Below are 17,352 nucleotides of genomic sequence, written 5' to 3' on the forward strand. Positions count from 1 at the left end.
AGCATTTTGAGGCTTACACTAGGGTGTGTGATTCACCTGGAGTTGGTGGTCACACAAGGTAAGTCAGGGGCTCCAGTTCGATTCTTCTGGATGAAGGTATCCTATTTTACCAGCAACATTAGAAATTATCATTTCTTCAATATACATATTTGAGAACTTTGTCCTAAATAAAAGGACTATAGCTGGACAGGTATGTATCTGACTACTTTATTTCATTAATCTATATGGCTGCTTACAATCCAGAATCATGTTGTTTGTGACAATGCCTGTTCAGTAGAGCCTGAAATCAATTAAGTGCCATGCCTCAACATATTTTTGCTGAGGAGTTCTTTGACTATGTTACCATGTAAATTCACTGTGTGTGTGTGTGTGTGTGTGTGTGTGTGTGTGTAAAATGTCATCTCTATTTTGATGGGGATCACATTGGATCTATATGTCACATTTAGTAACATAATCATTTTCATAATATTGATTCTTCCGATCCATCAGCACGGGAAGTCATCACATCTTCCTCAATTTCTTTCTTTTGTCTTTGTTGTTGTTTTGTTTTGTTTTGTTTTGTTTTTCATGTTACAGTTATTTCAGAACCTTAGTTAGGCTTAGTAGGAAGAATTTTGGGAGGAAATAATTGTGAATGGATCTATTTTCCTTATTTCTTTCTTATTATATTTTCTACTGGAATATATAGAGAACATATATAGAATATATAGAGAAGGATACTAATTGTTGTATGTTAAGTTAACATCCTGTCACTTTGTTGGTAGTACCTGCTCTCAGAATTAGTTTTTTCACGTAACAAATAAATAAAGACACTTCCTTCTTTACTGTTTATATCCTTTGGTTTCCCTCTAGGCATGTTTTCAAGGATATGGTGGGTGGTTTGAGTGGCTCATGCTTGAATACTTGGAACCCAGTTGGTGAAACTGTTTGGGAAGGACTAGGAGCTCTGGATCTGTGGGAGGAAGTACGCTACTGTGGAGAACTTTGAGGTTTCAAAAGCCCATACTACTCCCAGTGTGTCTTTTCCTGCTTTTTAGATATGTCTCAAGATGTGAGCTCGAGGCTACTTTTCCAACACCATGCTGAGCCTACATGCCTGATGCTACACAGCACTGTGTATATATAAATTTGTAATTGCTTGGGGCAGGGGTCTTTTGTTTACCCTGGAGAATAGCTAGGTGCCTTAAGACAACTGACATTTGTAAGACTTAACCTGAACCCCTCCAGTTATAAGAGCTTAGAGACCTCCACTGTCACTTTTGTTTCCATGGAAACCTGAATCAGATTGTCAAAAATGAGTTTAGTTGCTTCAAAATCATATTTTTAAAAGACTCACTGCCCACCACTAACATTATTTGAAATAGAGCTTTTATAAAGCCATTTTCTTCAGGTTTTTTAATGATTAAATACCTGTTTCCATGGTAACAGATTAATAAACAACCAAGACAGAGCTGGGCTCAGAAGGTCCTCTGGCAGCATCTACATGCTCAGAATCTACAGTGCTAATAACTAGCACTGCAAGCCACTAGTCTGAGGCGGGAAATGTGCTTCAATAATGACCATAATGACTGATTCTACTTGTATGTCCCCTGCAAATGAGTAACAGGTAAGTTAAATCCAGCAACATGAGAGATTTTACAAGATAACAATAATAACCATCATTTGTTAGCTCTCTACAGTGGAACAGAGACTGAGAAGGGCACTTTATGTCAACTATTTCCAGTTCTCATTATGATGCAGGTGTTTTTGTTCACACAGGAACCGACCAAAAATGGAACCATAAGGCAAGCTGGGAGCCTGATTACTCCAGGATGAAGGCTCTTCTCTCACCCTTTTGAAAGCAAAGACAGGACAGGGTGAGAGCAGGCCACATGCGCCCTCGTTCTCACACTGGGAAGACACACCGTTTCATCTTTACACACAAGGCATACAGGTGTGAACTAGATAAGAGGCTCAGACTTCTAAAAAGTATTTCAGGACTTATTTTTTCTGACCATATCATAAAATGATTGCGCAAGTCCCCTCTTAAATCCAAAATTGGTACCTGGCCTCCCAAGACAGCAGTTCTCAGTGGAACTCAAAGCAATATAAACGTCCTCTTTCCACTTCACCATCACACCACAAACCACCACCTTATACATATACATAAACTACAATATCTTAGTGTACAGGATTTTAAAATTACATAAGTTTTTAATATAAATGAACAAATAACCCCTGTAATCTCATACCGAAAATGCCAGTCAGATCAACTGAGCAAAGTAGTCATTAAATAAATACACTACTTTACCCTGCAATGGTATTTTCTGGTTAGCTTGAGAACACACATTTCTACTGCTTAATTAAGACATCAGTTACCATACGTTCTTCAAAAAATTAGGCAGAAAAAAAAATGACAATGGTTTCTAATGTCTTATTTTAAACAAATTCTGCCAGAATTAAAAATAAACTTTAAAAAGCCCTGAGGACAGCCTTAATAGAAATTGGATCAATTTAAACATTAAAACAGCTGTCTTCCTCATATTTCCTAAGCAAAATGTAGATAGAAAACTGATAGAACAGATTTTTCCTCCAGGCAAAATAAAATGAAGGATTTTAATATCAGTACAGGAAGAAAAGGAGGGAACAACTCCCCAAAGAGTGACTTCATGCTCAATTTTAATTTATGTCGGTATTTTTCTATTGAAGTAGGAATAAAAACCATGGGATAGAAAATTTATGAAGGAGAGAGGCAGAGGCAATTGTGACATCACAATGAAACACTGCTTAACCTCAAACCAGTTGGATTCTTTGGAGCAGAGTAGTTATTTCTATTTTAAGGAGCTTAGAGACTAGTACTTGATGATGTGATCTCTCTGTTTAGTAAAATCACAAACCCTCTCCAAATATCAAACACTTTGACAAAAAAATGCTCAGCATAATTCCTTGAAGTATAGAATAATGTTCCAAATGAAAAACAAATGTAGAAGTCATTACTGTCAACCTTATATCTTTCAAATTTTGGATCTTTAGAACTGTAAAAGAATTTCCAACCTCTGTGTTTAGCCATGATTAGAGTCACCACCACAGTCCAAAGAAGTCTACATATAATAAAACTAAATCAGCAGTGATGGGAAAATGTTTCACAATGGACCAGCAAAAAAAAAAATCTTTAAACATTATAATTATATCGAAATGTTAGAGCCAAAACATCGAACTAAAACCACCCAATACAAGAAGTGGAACATAAAAAGGCTTTTAACTACAGAGCTGTATGTTTTCTTACAAATTTTTGGCTAGCTCAAAAAAATAATCATTAAATGCTTCAATTTTCTAGTAAATACTATTTAACAGAAAGTATTAAAACATGCTTCTAGGGACAGGGGGATGATTCAGTGGATGAAGCCCTTTCTTACAAGCATAGGGGCTGGGATTCAGGTTCCCAGAACCCCTCTAATGATCTGGGAAGAAACAGCAGACCACAGGAAGTCTCAAAGTTTGGGTGACAGAGGCAGGGAATTCCCAGAGCAAATTGGCTAGATTGACTAGCTGAACTCCAGAGACCTTCCATCAATTAACAAAGCAGAGAGCTATTTTAGACAATACCCAATATTAACCTGGGTCTCTGTATTCACACTCATAAACACAATAGGGCATTTATGGCTATACACGTCCATCCACACACATGCGAACACATATAGTCACAGGGGACATAACACTCACATAAAAATAAAGAAAACCAAATTTCCCCCAATACATGTCTATATTGAATTTTTTCCCTCCTCTTATTGTCTTCTCTGTCTGTAGTGGATAGACTGGTACACATATGGTGTCCATGTTCTAATACTACCTATAATTTATAAACATTTTATATTATGTGACAAAAGATATTTTTTCAGATATAATTAGGTTCATATGTTTTTAATAAAGGAGACTGTCCTGACTGTCTAAACAGGTCCAAGCTGATATCACAGGTCTTACAAAGAAGAGAAGAGTCTGCAGTTAGTAGAGAAAGAAAAACAAAGGAGCACATAGAATGTGAGGCTAGACCTGCTCACTACAGATCTGCAAGGCCACAAGTGGTGTTTTATGCTGCGCACACTAAATAGTTACAGATCCAATAGAAAAGAAGTACTTATCCAAAGAAAGTCTTATCATCTCTCTAGCTTTTTACGAAATTTTAAAACTTTAACAATGGCTTGATGTTTAAGGCTGACGAAGGTTACCTCTGCATTAAACTGGAAACTGAGTGAGAAGGTTCAATAGTGTGAAGATGTAGTTCACATTGCAGGAACGTAACTTCTCTGGCATAGTTGTCCTGAGAACTGAAAATGTTGAATCTGTATTATTATTCCCTTTTTCCCCGGTCACCTTTAACGCTTTCTACATGTTGCAGTTTCAAATCCTGAAATGCTGTTTGCATCACAGATAGGAAATTTATACGAAGTAACCAATAGCAATCATTAAATGTACCCAGAATGTATTTCCCAGAACCCATCTCTAAAAGTAGTGATGTCACACTGTCATGGCTTCTTATGACTCTACTGGAAGATGAGGACATTCTTACATTCAGATGTTTTCTGAACATAAAATGATCTTGTACTCATGAAGTTGTCTACAGCCACAGCTACCTGTCCATGTTACCTCAGTGCTTCAGAAGGAATGAGGGAGTGGTCTATAATGCCCCACCCTCCCTCCAGAAGGACCATAGCAATTAAGAATTTTGGAGGGTATTGCTTTCTTCAGCGGTGTAGCCACAGATAAATTGCCATTGCTCCACTAAATAGGACCCCACCCACATGTGGACAAATAACTATAATGAAATTCAAAGTGCCACACACAGAGAGAAGCCATGAGCCAGAGAGAGCAGTGTGAAATAACTAAAATTCATTAACATAAATAGGTGAAACCATCAGACAATTAAAAATGTAAAATAAAGTTCATATTTACATTGAATGACTTTCCTACAGGTTGAATGAGAAAAGTAGCTTTGAGATTATGTCTAATGCATTTGAAAAGAAGAGGGACACACACACACACACACACACACACACACACACACAAAAAAAAAAAAAAAACTCGGGCAAAAAAAAAAAAAAAAACAGCTGAAAAATAAAACAAACCAACCAACCCAACTCACAAAGGAAAGTAATTAGGGATAAGGATACAGTAGAGAAGTTGGTCAAATGTAGATAATGTACACATCTCTAATGTAGAATGTAATAGCATAGAACGCACAGTGGGAAAATTCATACCCATAAGGGTGCAATGTCTATCTAGATGTTGCTTCTTCAGTGAGGTTTTCTCTGACCATGTTTGATTGTCACCTCCTCCTTGCTGTGGCATCCAAAGCCCTAGGATTCTTATTTTATGATATCAATAAATATAACTTGCATAATGTCTCTCAAATTTACAGCCCTTATTTGAAACCTAACCAAGAAAACCAATTGATGTTTTGATTGTTTATAAAAGCCTAATGTGCATTCTAAAAGTAATTTTGAACAATAAAATTTAATGTATATTAAAAATATTGAATAGACATGTTTAGTATATGCCATATTTTCAACAATACTATGCCATTTTTTCAACTTAAAGTGCCTATAAAAGGTGGATTTGTTAACTGAACAAAATTAAATTGAAATATCAAAAGAAATGAAATAATTAGTTTTCTGATTGTTTTGAATTTCTCTATTTTTAATTAGATGTCTGGAAAGGTGAAACAAAGATAATTGATTCATTTTATCTTAATCATAAAAATGTATTATTTCAGGAATCTCCAAATTAGATTTAAGGCTAGAAATAATGCTACATCCATCACTCATTCAAAAGATAACTTTCATGGGCCAAAGAGAAGGGTGGCCAGGGGCAAATCCCCCATAATCGAACTCATAAACTAAATCCAACAAGTGAAAAATGCCGGTAATCATTCTCACAGCTCTCTAGTTATAAGAGAGTCTTTCTGCTGCAGCAGACAGTAGCAGGTAGAGAACTCACAGTCAGACATAAGGCAGACACAGTCTAAATTGAAGGTCTCCATGAGGTCCCTCCCCCTGGAGATCTGGGAACCCCATAGAAGACGTGGAGGAAAGATTATAGGAGTCAGAGGGAATGGAGAACACCAGGAGAAATGCCCCAGCAAATCAACTAAGCAGAGTTCACCTGGGCTCAGAGAGATTGAACTGGCAAACACGGAGCCTGCATGGGGCTGCAGAAGGTCCTGTATGTATATGTTGTAGCGGTTAGCTCGGTGTTTTGTGGAGCATGTGTATCTATTACTCTTTTGCCTGCTCTTGGGACCCTTTTGTGCCTATTGGGTTGCCTTGTCCAGCCTCAGTATAAGGGCTTTTCCATTGTCTTATTGCATCCTGTTTTGTCCTGTTTGGACGTTGTCTCTTGGAGGTCTTCTCCTTTATAAAAGGAAAAAGAGAAGGAACGGATCTGGGGGAGAGGGGTGGAGGATGGAGCTGGGAAGAGAGGAAGGAGGGGAAACTATGGTTAGGATATATTGTATGAGAAAAGGATCCATTTTTTTCTTTTATTATTTTTTCTTTTTAATTTATTCACTTTACATCCTGATTGTACCCTCTCCCTCTTCTCCTCCCTCCCTTAACCCCCCTCCCCTCCTCCCCTAGTCCTCAGAACGGAGGAGCCCTCCTCCCTTATCATCTGACCCCAGCCTCTCAAGTCTCATTTGGACTGCCTGCATCCTCTTCCTTTACTGCCGGGCAAGGCTGCCCCACAAGGGGGAGTGATCGACAAGTGGGAACCAGAGTCCATGTCAGAGGCATCCACTACTCCTCATATTTAATTTTTTATTTAAATCAATTAAATTCTTGCCTAGATAAGACAAGAAATGGGTTCGACCCACATATTTCTCTAATTCTACTTTAGTTCATGCTGTTATTTTAATGATTGTATTCTTCTTTGGGGATATGTATATTAAAAAGATGTCACTAAGCCCTGCTATGGTGGCTCACAACTATAACCCCTGTGCTAGGGTGTCTGAAGAAGTAGAATGAATTACTGATTTTAATGTCAGCGTGGTCTACAGGGTAAGTTGTGTGTCAGCCTGGGCTACAGTATGAGACCTTATCTCTAAATAACCAACAGCTTGAATGACAAAAGACATCATTAGTCCTTCCAGGTTTAAATTCATATGAATGCTATGAACAGTGTGTAGGACAACAAAGCTTCCCAATATACACATTAAAAGGATAGTTGACTACCTCAGCACTAATAAATCTTCCCTATTTTGGAGAATTCTTCTTCTGACGTAATTAATTTTTCTCATTTATTGCATCATTAATGATCTCTTCATTGGTGATTAAAGACTTTTTGGGGAAAAAAAATCCCCTTCTGAAAATCTTTTACCAAGATAACTTCAAAATGTCTCCCAATAATGTTCTAATTCAAATTTCAGGACTTTAAAAACCAATTTTCATAAGGGAAATTTTATCAGAAAACATTTTTCATCTATTTCATTTTCCAGTGAATAATCTAAATCAAAAGGCATTCATGTATCTGCACTTGGATAAAGATCAGACTTGGCTAGAGCTCACAGTGCCAAACAGGTTCACTTTGAAATCACAGAAACCCTGCTGCCTACTCCTCCCAAACGCTGGGATTTCAGGCACTAACTTATGTTTAAACAGAACATTACAGAAATCAGAGGAAACTTCAATATCCATATCCGATACCACACTGACTCCCATTTATTTATTACAACTATTATCTTGCTTCATCATATCTATATTCTTGTAGTTTGTCAAAGCATTATTTGTTGTGTTGGCGTTTGTTTGTATATTTGTTTGTTTTTCTTTGTTTCAAAGTAATACAGATTGAACTTAGGATCTTGCACATGCTAAGAAACCACTCTGTCACTGCAGTATATCCTCATCCTAATATTAATTAATTTTCATAGACATTAGGAAGATTTGAAATGGAGATTATGTGTGTGTGTGTGTGTGTGTGTGTGCGTGTGTGTGTGCGTGTGTGTGCGCGTGTGTCCAGAATGAGAAATGAACATGGGAACAAAGGGCTTTGCTCTCAGCACAAAAGAACAGATAAGTCATTATAAATTTGCATTGCATTTACCATTATTAGATCTTCTCACATTAATTAGCCCAACTTAAAAATTCCCGCACGGGCTTGACCTGAGGTTTGCTTAAACTGTGATCCTACATCTCATCGAGCTGACAATCAAAACTAAAACCATCACAATGATGCGTGAGATTCAGAGACTATGCAGAAGAGAATGGTGAGGCACCACCGTCAAGGCAGAAAGTAGAACAAATGCACTGTAAGCCTGTGAACAAGGATTACTAAAACCAAAGGAAGGACCAGGCTACTGTGATGGAGTGCGAGTGGCAGAGGTGTCATTTGAAGATACAATACAACATCAAAAGTAAATATAAAATGTTGATGGGGGAAGAGGAGAAGAGAGTAAACGTGCTGAGAGAAGGAGGGCAGGGAAAGGGAGCAGGTGAGGATGGAGGTAAAGAGAAAACACAAACAGTGAAATCAAACGCCACGGGTGGACGGACCGCATGCTGCCTGAAGAGATCAGGTGAAATCAGGGGAACCAAGCTGGGCTCGGCACTTTTCCATCACACTACCAGACCTTGGGGGGTTATGAAGTGCAAAGAAATAGAGTCCCTATTCCAAGATTTTAGAATAAACATTTTATGACTGAAGACCAGATACGTACATTTTGAGGAGGGGGAGGTAAAGTTCGATCAGTGATAAATAAAGAGAGTGAGGATGGAAATGGTAAGTTAATGTTTTTTTGGAGATGCCAAATAGATGGATTTTCTAAATGAAATCAAAATGTAAATTTAATTTTCCTGTGAATAGCTTAATTCTGAAGTATGTCAAGTCTAAATGAAGCAGAAACTTCCAAACTGTTGTTTTCTGATTGTTTCCAGATGTTCTCAGCTTCTATTTTATTTATCTAAATAAGACGATAGAAAGTGTTTTAAAAAAAAAAAAAAGGATGAGGGAGAGGCCAGAAGTTTCTTTCCTCACTCATCTGTAGCATCATGGTAAATATTTAATATAATAATTGCCAGATATTTGGTAACTGGATTAAAATAGATCAAAGAGCCCAGATATAGATCAAGTAAGCCATAAAAACATCTGAGTTATTAACTAAGAATCAGCACTAATTCTGTCAGGTTACAAGGACAGTGAGAATATGACAATGTCTGCGGACAGCCCTGATAATTAAACCGAAACTTATCTGGAAAATAAAACCTTAAGCCACTAGACACAAATTAAAAACAAACCCCTCATAAAACAAACAGTGAAGTGCACTGGAGCCAGTTTCTACATAAAAGACAACACTATCCATCACAAGTCCATGGACCCACTCGGAAAAATAAATGGCATTCCCGTTATAGCCTACCCACAGTTGAATTCTGCTTATGAACTGAAATAAATTAACTCTTGATTTGAGGATCTTTATGTATGGTGTGTGTGTGTGTGTGTGTGTGTGTGTGTGTGTGTGTGTGTGTGTGTGTGTGTGTGCGTGTGTGCACACGCGTGTGCATGCACGGGTGAAAGAGAGACTGTGTGTATGTGTGTGAGAGAGAGAGATTGTGTGTGTATATGTGCGTGTGAGTGTGTGTATGTGTGTGTGCGTGTGCATGCATGGGTGAAAGAGAGACTGTGTGTATGTGTGTGTGTGTGTGTGTGAGAGAGAGAGAGAGAGAGAGAGAGAGAGAGTGTGTGTGTGTGTGTGTGTGTGTGAAAGAGAGAGAGAGTGTGTGTGTGTATGTGTATGTGTCCTCAAGTGTGCATGCATGTGTATGTGCATGCATGTTTGTTTCCCATGCATGCATACAGGCACATTCCACAGATATTTTGTCTGTACTTTTAATTTCCTCTTATTCTGATGAAACTGTGGGTTTATGGGGCTGATTCACATGTAAAATGTGAAGCACGTACCAATGATTCCCTCCATGACTGCAGGATTTTATTTCACTTTGCTTCAAAGGTGGCTTTGCTCTTTCTTCTAAAAGCATTGCTAAGCATGAATATTGTGTTAATTTATATAACCTCTTATTTAACAAGTCTCTTGATTAAATACTTTCATATTCCAGGAGAAATACAGTATAATTATGTACTCTGAATACATCTTCTCATAACAGCACACGTTTTTGATTTGAGGCAAAGTTGTTCATATTGATGGGAAAATAAAAGCCGTTAAGAGATTAAGCATAAGGTGACTTCACTTTAGCTGAATCCCTTTATTTTTCTCATGCTTGTCTCTAATCATCAATGCGAAAGGTCACAAATGGGTGAGCTAAGAGCAGGACATAATAGAGGTAAAGCAGAGTAGAATGTGTCTTCAATTGGAAGCCGAAACCAAAGGCACAGGGGATAAAATGGGTCTGTCTGCAGCCAGAAAAGTATGGTGATGCTAACATCATCTGAGACTGCCTTCCCAATCTGATATTAATTTACACAAATGGCAACCTGCTAGTCTCCTTTCTGGTAGCTGTGACAAAAAACCCAGACCAAAACAACTTAGAGAGGAAAGAGGTTAGCTCAAAGTCCAGGTCACAGTTAATCATAAAAGGCAATGCACAGGTGGCAGGGACTTGAGGAAGTATGTTACACCTACAGTCCAGGGCAGAGAGGGAGTGAATGCATGCATGCTGGCACTTAGCCCAGCCCATCATCTTTTTATACAGTCAGGGACCCAGCTCCAGGGAATGGAACCATCTACTTCCAGCCTTGCTCTGGCCACTTCAGTTCCTTACCCACTTGCCACAGGCAAACCTCCCAGGCAATCCCCCACTGAAACACTCTTCCTACTTGTGGCAAGATGACAAAAATAACCACCCCAAACACCAAACTGTACTTGACAAAAGATTAACAGATTCAAAGGTCTACTATCCAAAATAAATAAAGAACTCAAAAAATTAAACACCACCAAACCAAATAACCCAATTGAGAAATGGAGCTCAGAACTAAACAGAGAAATCTCAACAGAGGAATATCAAATGGATGAGAAACGCTTAAGGAAATGCCCAACCTCCTTAGTCATCAGAGAAATGCAAATCAAAACGACACTGAGATTCCATCCATCATAATGGCTAAGATAAAAAATTCAACTGACACCACATGCTGGTGAGGATGTGGAGAGAGAGGAACACTCCTTCATTGCTGGTGGGAATGCAAACTTATACAACCACTTTGGAAATCTATCTGGCGCTTTCTCAGAAAACTGGGAATAGGGCTTCCTCAAGACCCAGCTATTCCACTCCTTGGCATATACCCAGAAGATGCTCTACCACACAACAAGGACATATGCTCAACCATGTTCATAGCTGCCTTATTCATAATAGCCAGAACATGGAAACAACCTAAGTGTCCCTCAGTTGAAGAGTAGATAAAGAAACTGTAGTACAGTTACACTATGGAATACTACTCAGCTATTAAAAACAAGCAATTTCTGAAATTTGTGGACAAATGGATTGAACCAGAAATGATCATAATGAGTGAATTAACCCAGAAGCAGAAAGAGTCAAATGGTATATACTCACTTATATTGAGACACTAGCCCAAGCGGCATGTCCCATGAAAGTCTTCACTTACCAGGAAAGTGGGTCAGAGGGGAGGACATTCTATTGGTGAAAGAAGCATGGAAGAATGGGGAATTAGAAGGAAGGTCCAGAGGGTCCTAGAAACCTACAAGAAGAACATTATGACATGTGGATCTGGGTCCAGGCATCCTGCTCAAACTATGGCACCAGCCAAGGAAAATACAGGCAATAAACTTGGAACCCTTACCCAGATCTAGCCAATGGGCAGGACATTCTCCACCGTTGAGTGGAGAGTGGAGTCTGACTTTCACCCGAACTCTGGTGCCCCATGTTGACCATGTCCCCTTGATGGAGAGGCCTGGTGGCACCCAGAGGAAGGATAGCAGGCTACCAAAAAGAGACTTGATACCCTATGAGCATATACAGAGGGAGGAGGTCCCCCTCAGTCACAGACATAGGGGAGGGGAGTAGGGGGAAAGCGGAAGGGAGGGAGGATTAGGAGAATACAAGGGATGGGCTAACAATTTAGATGTAATATGAATAAATTAATAAAATATTTTTTAAAAAGAAAGGAAAAAAAGATTAACAGACCTGATAGGATATTTACGTTCTTCAAATAGGGGAAGTGATCTATGAATGGATGAGCCATGGTGGCTAGAAAAAGTTTCTGACCCACCAGATTTAAATAGAAGGTAAGTGAAGGAAATGTTTTTTTCATTATCCACACTGTAGGAGAGAATTTACTAAGTACCTGTCCATGTAGGAAATGTTTCCTTTAACAAGCCTCACTAGATTTTTTTTTTATATTTGTGATAAAGTAATTGATTTTCCCTAAGTTTTCTTTCCATTTCATCAGCTAGCTGGCTTCTCACCAGTTTTTCTGAACATTTCTTTTTAGTGTTCACATCTGGCTATGAAACAGCTCCCCCTTCCCAGGTATGGATATTACATATAATTACTCACAGATGGCCAGTGAGCCACCCAGCTCCAGACAGCAGACAAATCCTCAGGTCAGCTCCCACATCTGCCTCAGGATTCTGGAAGATACCTCAAAAGGATCTGTCTGAGAATCAATACCCAAATCCCCTTCAGTCTGTGATAAATCTTCCACCCAGACCAAAAATGTGAATGCATTAAAGCCTGACCTTCTATCCAGCAAAAAGCAAATTGATTGCATCCTCAATTCTTCACAATGGAGAACAGAAATTCAATTTATTATAAAAAGTAGAGTGTTTAGCTATTTATGTGCTCAAGGTTAAAAATAAAGGGAGGCATAATAATAAGCTTTGTTATACTATTTTTACAATATTTTGGTTTCATGTTTGGGTGAATATAAACATTATACATATATATATTCAATAAATTATAATTTGGGTGCAGGAGCACATGCTTGTAACCCCAGCACTCAGGGAGGCAAAGGCAGGTGGAGCTCTGTGGGTTCAAAGGGAGCATGGTCTACAAAGCAAGTCCAGGACAGTTAAAAGTACACAGAGAAATTCTGTCTTGAAAGACCCAAAAAACAACAACAACAACAAAAAACAATCCTCATCATCTTCTTTGAGATAGGCTGGGTGCCAGGAGTTAACCTGTCTCATTTTTAATGAATCTTTAAAATAATAGAAACATTTTAAATGCCATATTTTGTATGTCTCTGAGGTCTTTGAAGACCTTATATAGCTTCAAATGTAGCAAACAATCCACTGGGGAAAATGTCCTCATTTCTACCACAGACAGAATTCTGCCTAAAAATGAGCAAGTTTGGATTACAGGCAGAGTTGACAGCCAAACTCTGCCAAGACAGGGTAAGCAAGTCCTCAATAGTTCCTGCCTCATAAATATGTCTATCAGATATATTTGACCAGAAGGCTGTAGGTGATGCTCCAATGTTATAGAGAGTTTTGGGTGACTGCTCAGGTAACAAACTGTCTTTGCCATCTTCTCATTTGGAAAGCTACTAACCTGTACCCCCTGTATACTCAAGTAATCAATTTTATTCCTTCTTAAGTCTCTGATGGGTTGAAGACCAGATAGTTTAGTTTTATAATTAAGCTTAGTCATTAGGGGTTAAGATATTTTTAGATCTAGATAAATGTTTTAAGTGGATAATGATGAGATATGATAGATATTGGTTCACATTCAGAATTTTAGACGCACCAAGACGGGAAAGATGTTTTCTCCAAGGCTGTCAAATACAAATAGCCAAAGCACTAAGAATGTAACATTTATATAATTCCTGATTGTTTCATGGTTCTTCTTGCTGCAGGTAGTTTATTGTATGTGTGTGTAATAATATAAATGTATATGTAAAAGATAAAAAATATTTAATAAAAAAAACAAAAAAATTTAAATGAATGTTTGTGTTTTCCTATGCCCTTGAAAGCAGGTCTTTGAATATTTTACCAATTTTCCTTTAGGGAAATAAGTCCCCAAATTGGAGAGATTGATATTATTAGTGTGCCTTGACCTTCCTAGTTCCAGGGAAATTCCTAGAAACTTCTGTTTATAGAGATGAACATATCTAACATCCAATGTTTGCAAGGCATGCAAGTTCCTTTGATGTGGTCACATGAAAGACTCAAGAAGACTCCATGAGAACCTAGCAAAAGACATAATGGAGCCTTTGTTCCCTTCACTGTCCCTCATTGTTTTCCTAAGTTCTCACACACTGGCCATTTATCATACCAAACTTATTTATGTTTGAGACCTACTTTTCTAGCACCCACTACTCTTTCTTTAATGAAAATCATATGAGCCACATGGTACTATCTCTATGATATCTTTTAAAGGCTGAGAGGTTACTGCTAGCCTGCTTATTGAGGAGGCCTCTCAGAAGTTTATAATTAGAGCTTAAGAACGAATATTATCCAGTGATCTATCTTGCTCCAATGTTAACAGGAGGAGCAGCATGGAGCAGGTGATGTAAATAATGCCCTTCCCCTAGCCACTAGTTTACTCACTGATCTGGTTTGAGTGCTTGCCCACATTTTTTCCCAGGACACCTCTCAAAGGATTTTAAATAAGGATGCTTTTTTGTGCACCATCTGGCAGCTTCCTGGAAAGCAGCAGTGCAAGATGTCGCTACTCACAAAGATTGATTCGATTCCCAGAGGAACTTTTTCAAAGCTGGTCATTTACAGCAAGAGGCTCAGTGTGGGCCAAACTTGCTTTTAGGCTGCCCATCCTGAACATATACTGACCACCAACAATTCAAAGATCGTGAACCTGATTCTCAAGTGTCACGTGATAAAAGATTAACTATGATAGTTATACTTCGGATGCTATAATAAAAATGCTCCTAGCAAAGAAATTTAGAGGCCACCAAAACTGGCAGGACAGCAGGTTACCAAGAAGAGACTTGATACCCTATGAACATATACAGGGGGAGGTAATCCCCCTCAGGAACAGTCATAGGGGAGGGGAATAAGGGGAAAATGGGAGGGAGGGAAGAATGGGAGGATACAAGGGATGGGATAACCATTGAGATGTAACAAGAATAAATTAATAAAGGAGAAAAAAATATTAAAAAAAAGAAGAAATTTAGAGGCAAAAGGGATTTATTTGGATTATGCTTCCAGGTCAAGACTGTTGAGGGATGCCAGGGCAGGTACTTAATCATTAACATAAATGCTGCTTTCTTTATCATGCTTGGTTAGCTTTCAAGTACCACCAGAATAGGGAATGGAATTTCCCACAGTAGAGTGAGCTCCTGCATCACATATCAAAATGTTCCCCACAGGCCAAAAACCTAGGAAATCACTCAATTGAGACTTCCTTCTCAGATGACTCTAGACTATACCCAGTTGACAATTAAAGCCAACTAAGAAAAATAGTAATAAGTTTTGTTTTAAACCTCAAGTGTGTGTGTGTGTGTGTGTGTGTATAATTATATAATATATATATACTTTAAATAATGGAAACTTTTCTTTGGTTTGCAAGTGTTTCTTTCATGCAACATAGATGCTGTAAATCTATTTTGCATTCTTTTAAACTTTTAAGCAATAAAAACTAAAGGGGGCAAAGGCCAAATACCCTGTAACTTGCAATTACCCTGATATAAATAGTGTACATCAAAAATAACTGAAAGGGCTGGATATGTAAATCAGCTGTAGTGGAATGCTTACCAAAAAAAAAAACCCACAAGACCAAGAGTTTGGTCTCCAGAGCCATAGCATTAAGCAATAATTAAGTAATTAAATAAATGAATAAATAAGAAAATAAATAAATAAACAGTTGGTAATAAGTGCTAACATTAAGCAATAGTATAACAAAGCTTAGGAAGTAGACTAAGGGATAATCAAGACGGCATGCTATGTAAAGGGGGCCTTCGAAGTAAGGCTTACTAATGTTGGAAAACCCTCATTAATGGAATACTTTGTACATTCAATTGGCACTTTTTGCTAATCTCCATGCACTTATTTATCTCTAGGTCAACAAGGTGAAACATTCAAGCCACTTGGTAAAACTAAACGCCAAGAAGAGACCAGAATCCTATGCATCTCTAGTGTTTCATGTTGAAGCTCTGGAAAAGCAATTAGCCTTTTCCCTGGTCTCGGTGGCTCTATATATAAGACTATTTGGTTTCTAATGTCTTCACCAGTCCCAGAGTCAGACCTTCCAGTCCTAAACTTCTAAGATATCCTTGGATTAAAAACAAGGCTAGCATTACCACAGAGCAACTTGTGTTCTTGAGACTTTTTCTTTTTAAGATGAAGAATTACCTCCTGGGTTCCAGCAACAGTATCTTGAAGAGCAAATATAATCATTACACACCTCTTGCTGTGGGACCAGAGCCCATCTCTTCACAGAATAATCATGTGCTTGCCTTTCCCTTCCTCACTATTCACCAATGATGATCAGTACACACACACTGTTATTTAAAAGGAAATAATTACACTTAAATTAGTGAATGTATAACCTAAATATGATAAAAAGGAATTTATTTGGTTGTTGTAACACTGAATTACCTTTCTGGCTTAATCTGCAATTTCAAAATAACATTGATATTGCCCTACAAGAAAATACTTTTCTTTCTGTCTTTTGTAATAACACCAAATAATAAATACAAATGCTGATTGGCTACTCTTCTAACTTTTAGAAAGTAGAAGAGAAAAACGATTTTTTTCTATGAATAAATTAGTCTTATTCATATAACATATTTTTCTCTTACTAGTAATGTATTATAGTGTACACTTCTTTTTAATTCATATTCTGTTCATTTTTATTTGCTAAATGAAAATTTTATGTCAATACTTATAATCAAAACCCATCATTCTAAGCAAAAGTGAGTGTATACAATTTTCAGACATTTTTCTGGAAATATTTCATCAAGTTATAAAAAACTTCTTTTAGTATGTCCTCACATTACCAAATATCTACAGAGACTGAGAAATGTTAAAGAAATATGACAAAACAAAACAGTGTACCAAATAAAATCCATCATGAAATCTCAGAAGCATACACATTTCCTATGTAAAGCAAGTGCTCCTACTGTGTTATTTTTTTGTTTTGTAAGTTTTTTATCATTTTTTTTTCAGGAGAGGAAGTTTGGGCCTTTTCTATTGAACCGAACTGAAAGGAATATTTGGATGTTATTTGCTAATAACAATAATAATAGTTAATGATATCATCTTGACTGTTTCTAAAGATACAGTCAGAAGTATGCAAGGGGGCTGGAATACCCAGTGCACAGAAATAGAGCCAATCATCTTGGCCACAGTTTTACCAACTATCACCTTTTCCTTGCTCTAAAAGAAAAAACAAAAACTCCATGCCCCTATTTCCCTTAGTGATAGGGGTAAGGGATTGAACTCTAGGCATAGAAGAA

The 17,352-nt window shown here is 37.7% G+C and overlaps 2 long non-coding RNA genes across 2 annotated transcripts in view; one reads left to right on the forward strand and one right to left on the reverse strand.

The window, feature by feature from the left end:
• LOC311608366 overlaps positions 1-17,352 on the reverse strand; it is a 42,417-nt gene that overhangs the window by 10,344 nt on the left and 14,721 nt on the right. The gene's annotated exons all lie outside the window — the stretch shown is intronic.
• LOC311608367 lies at positions 1,467-12,637 on the forward strand. Its single transcript, XR_014782934.1, has 4 exons — positions 1,467-1,606; positions 1,759-1,933; positions 12,149-12,220; positions 12,427-12,637. It is a non-coding gene; the product is annotated as an uncharacterized lncRNA (long non-coding RNA).

The sequence above is a fragment of the Acomys minous genome (assembly GCF_964271855.1).
Source record: "Acomys minous genome assembly, chromosome: 11".
Classification (NCBI taxonomy): domain Eukaryota; kingdom Metazoa; phylum Chordata; class Mammalia; order Rodentia; family Muridae; genus Acomys; species Acomys minous.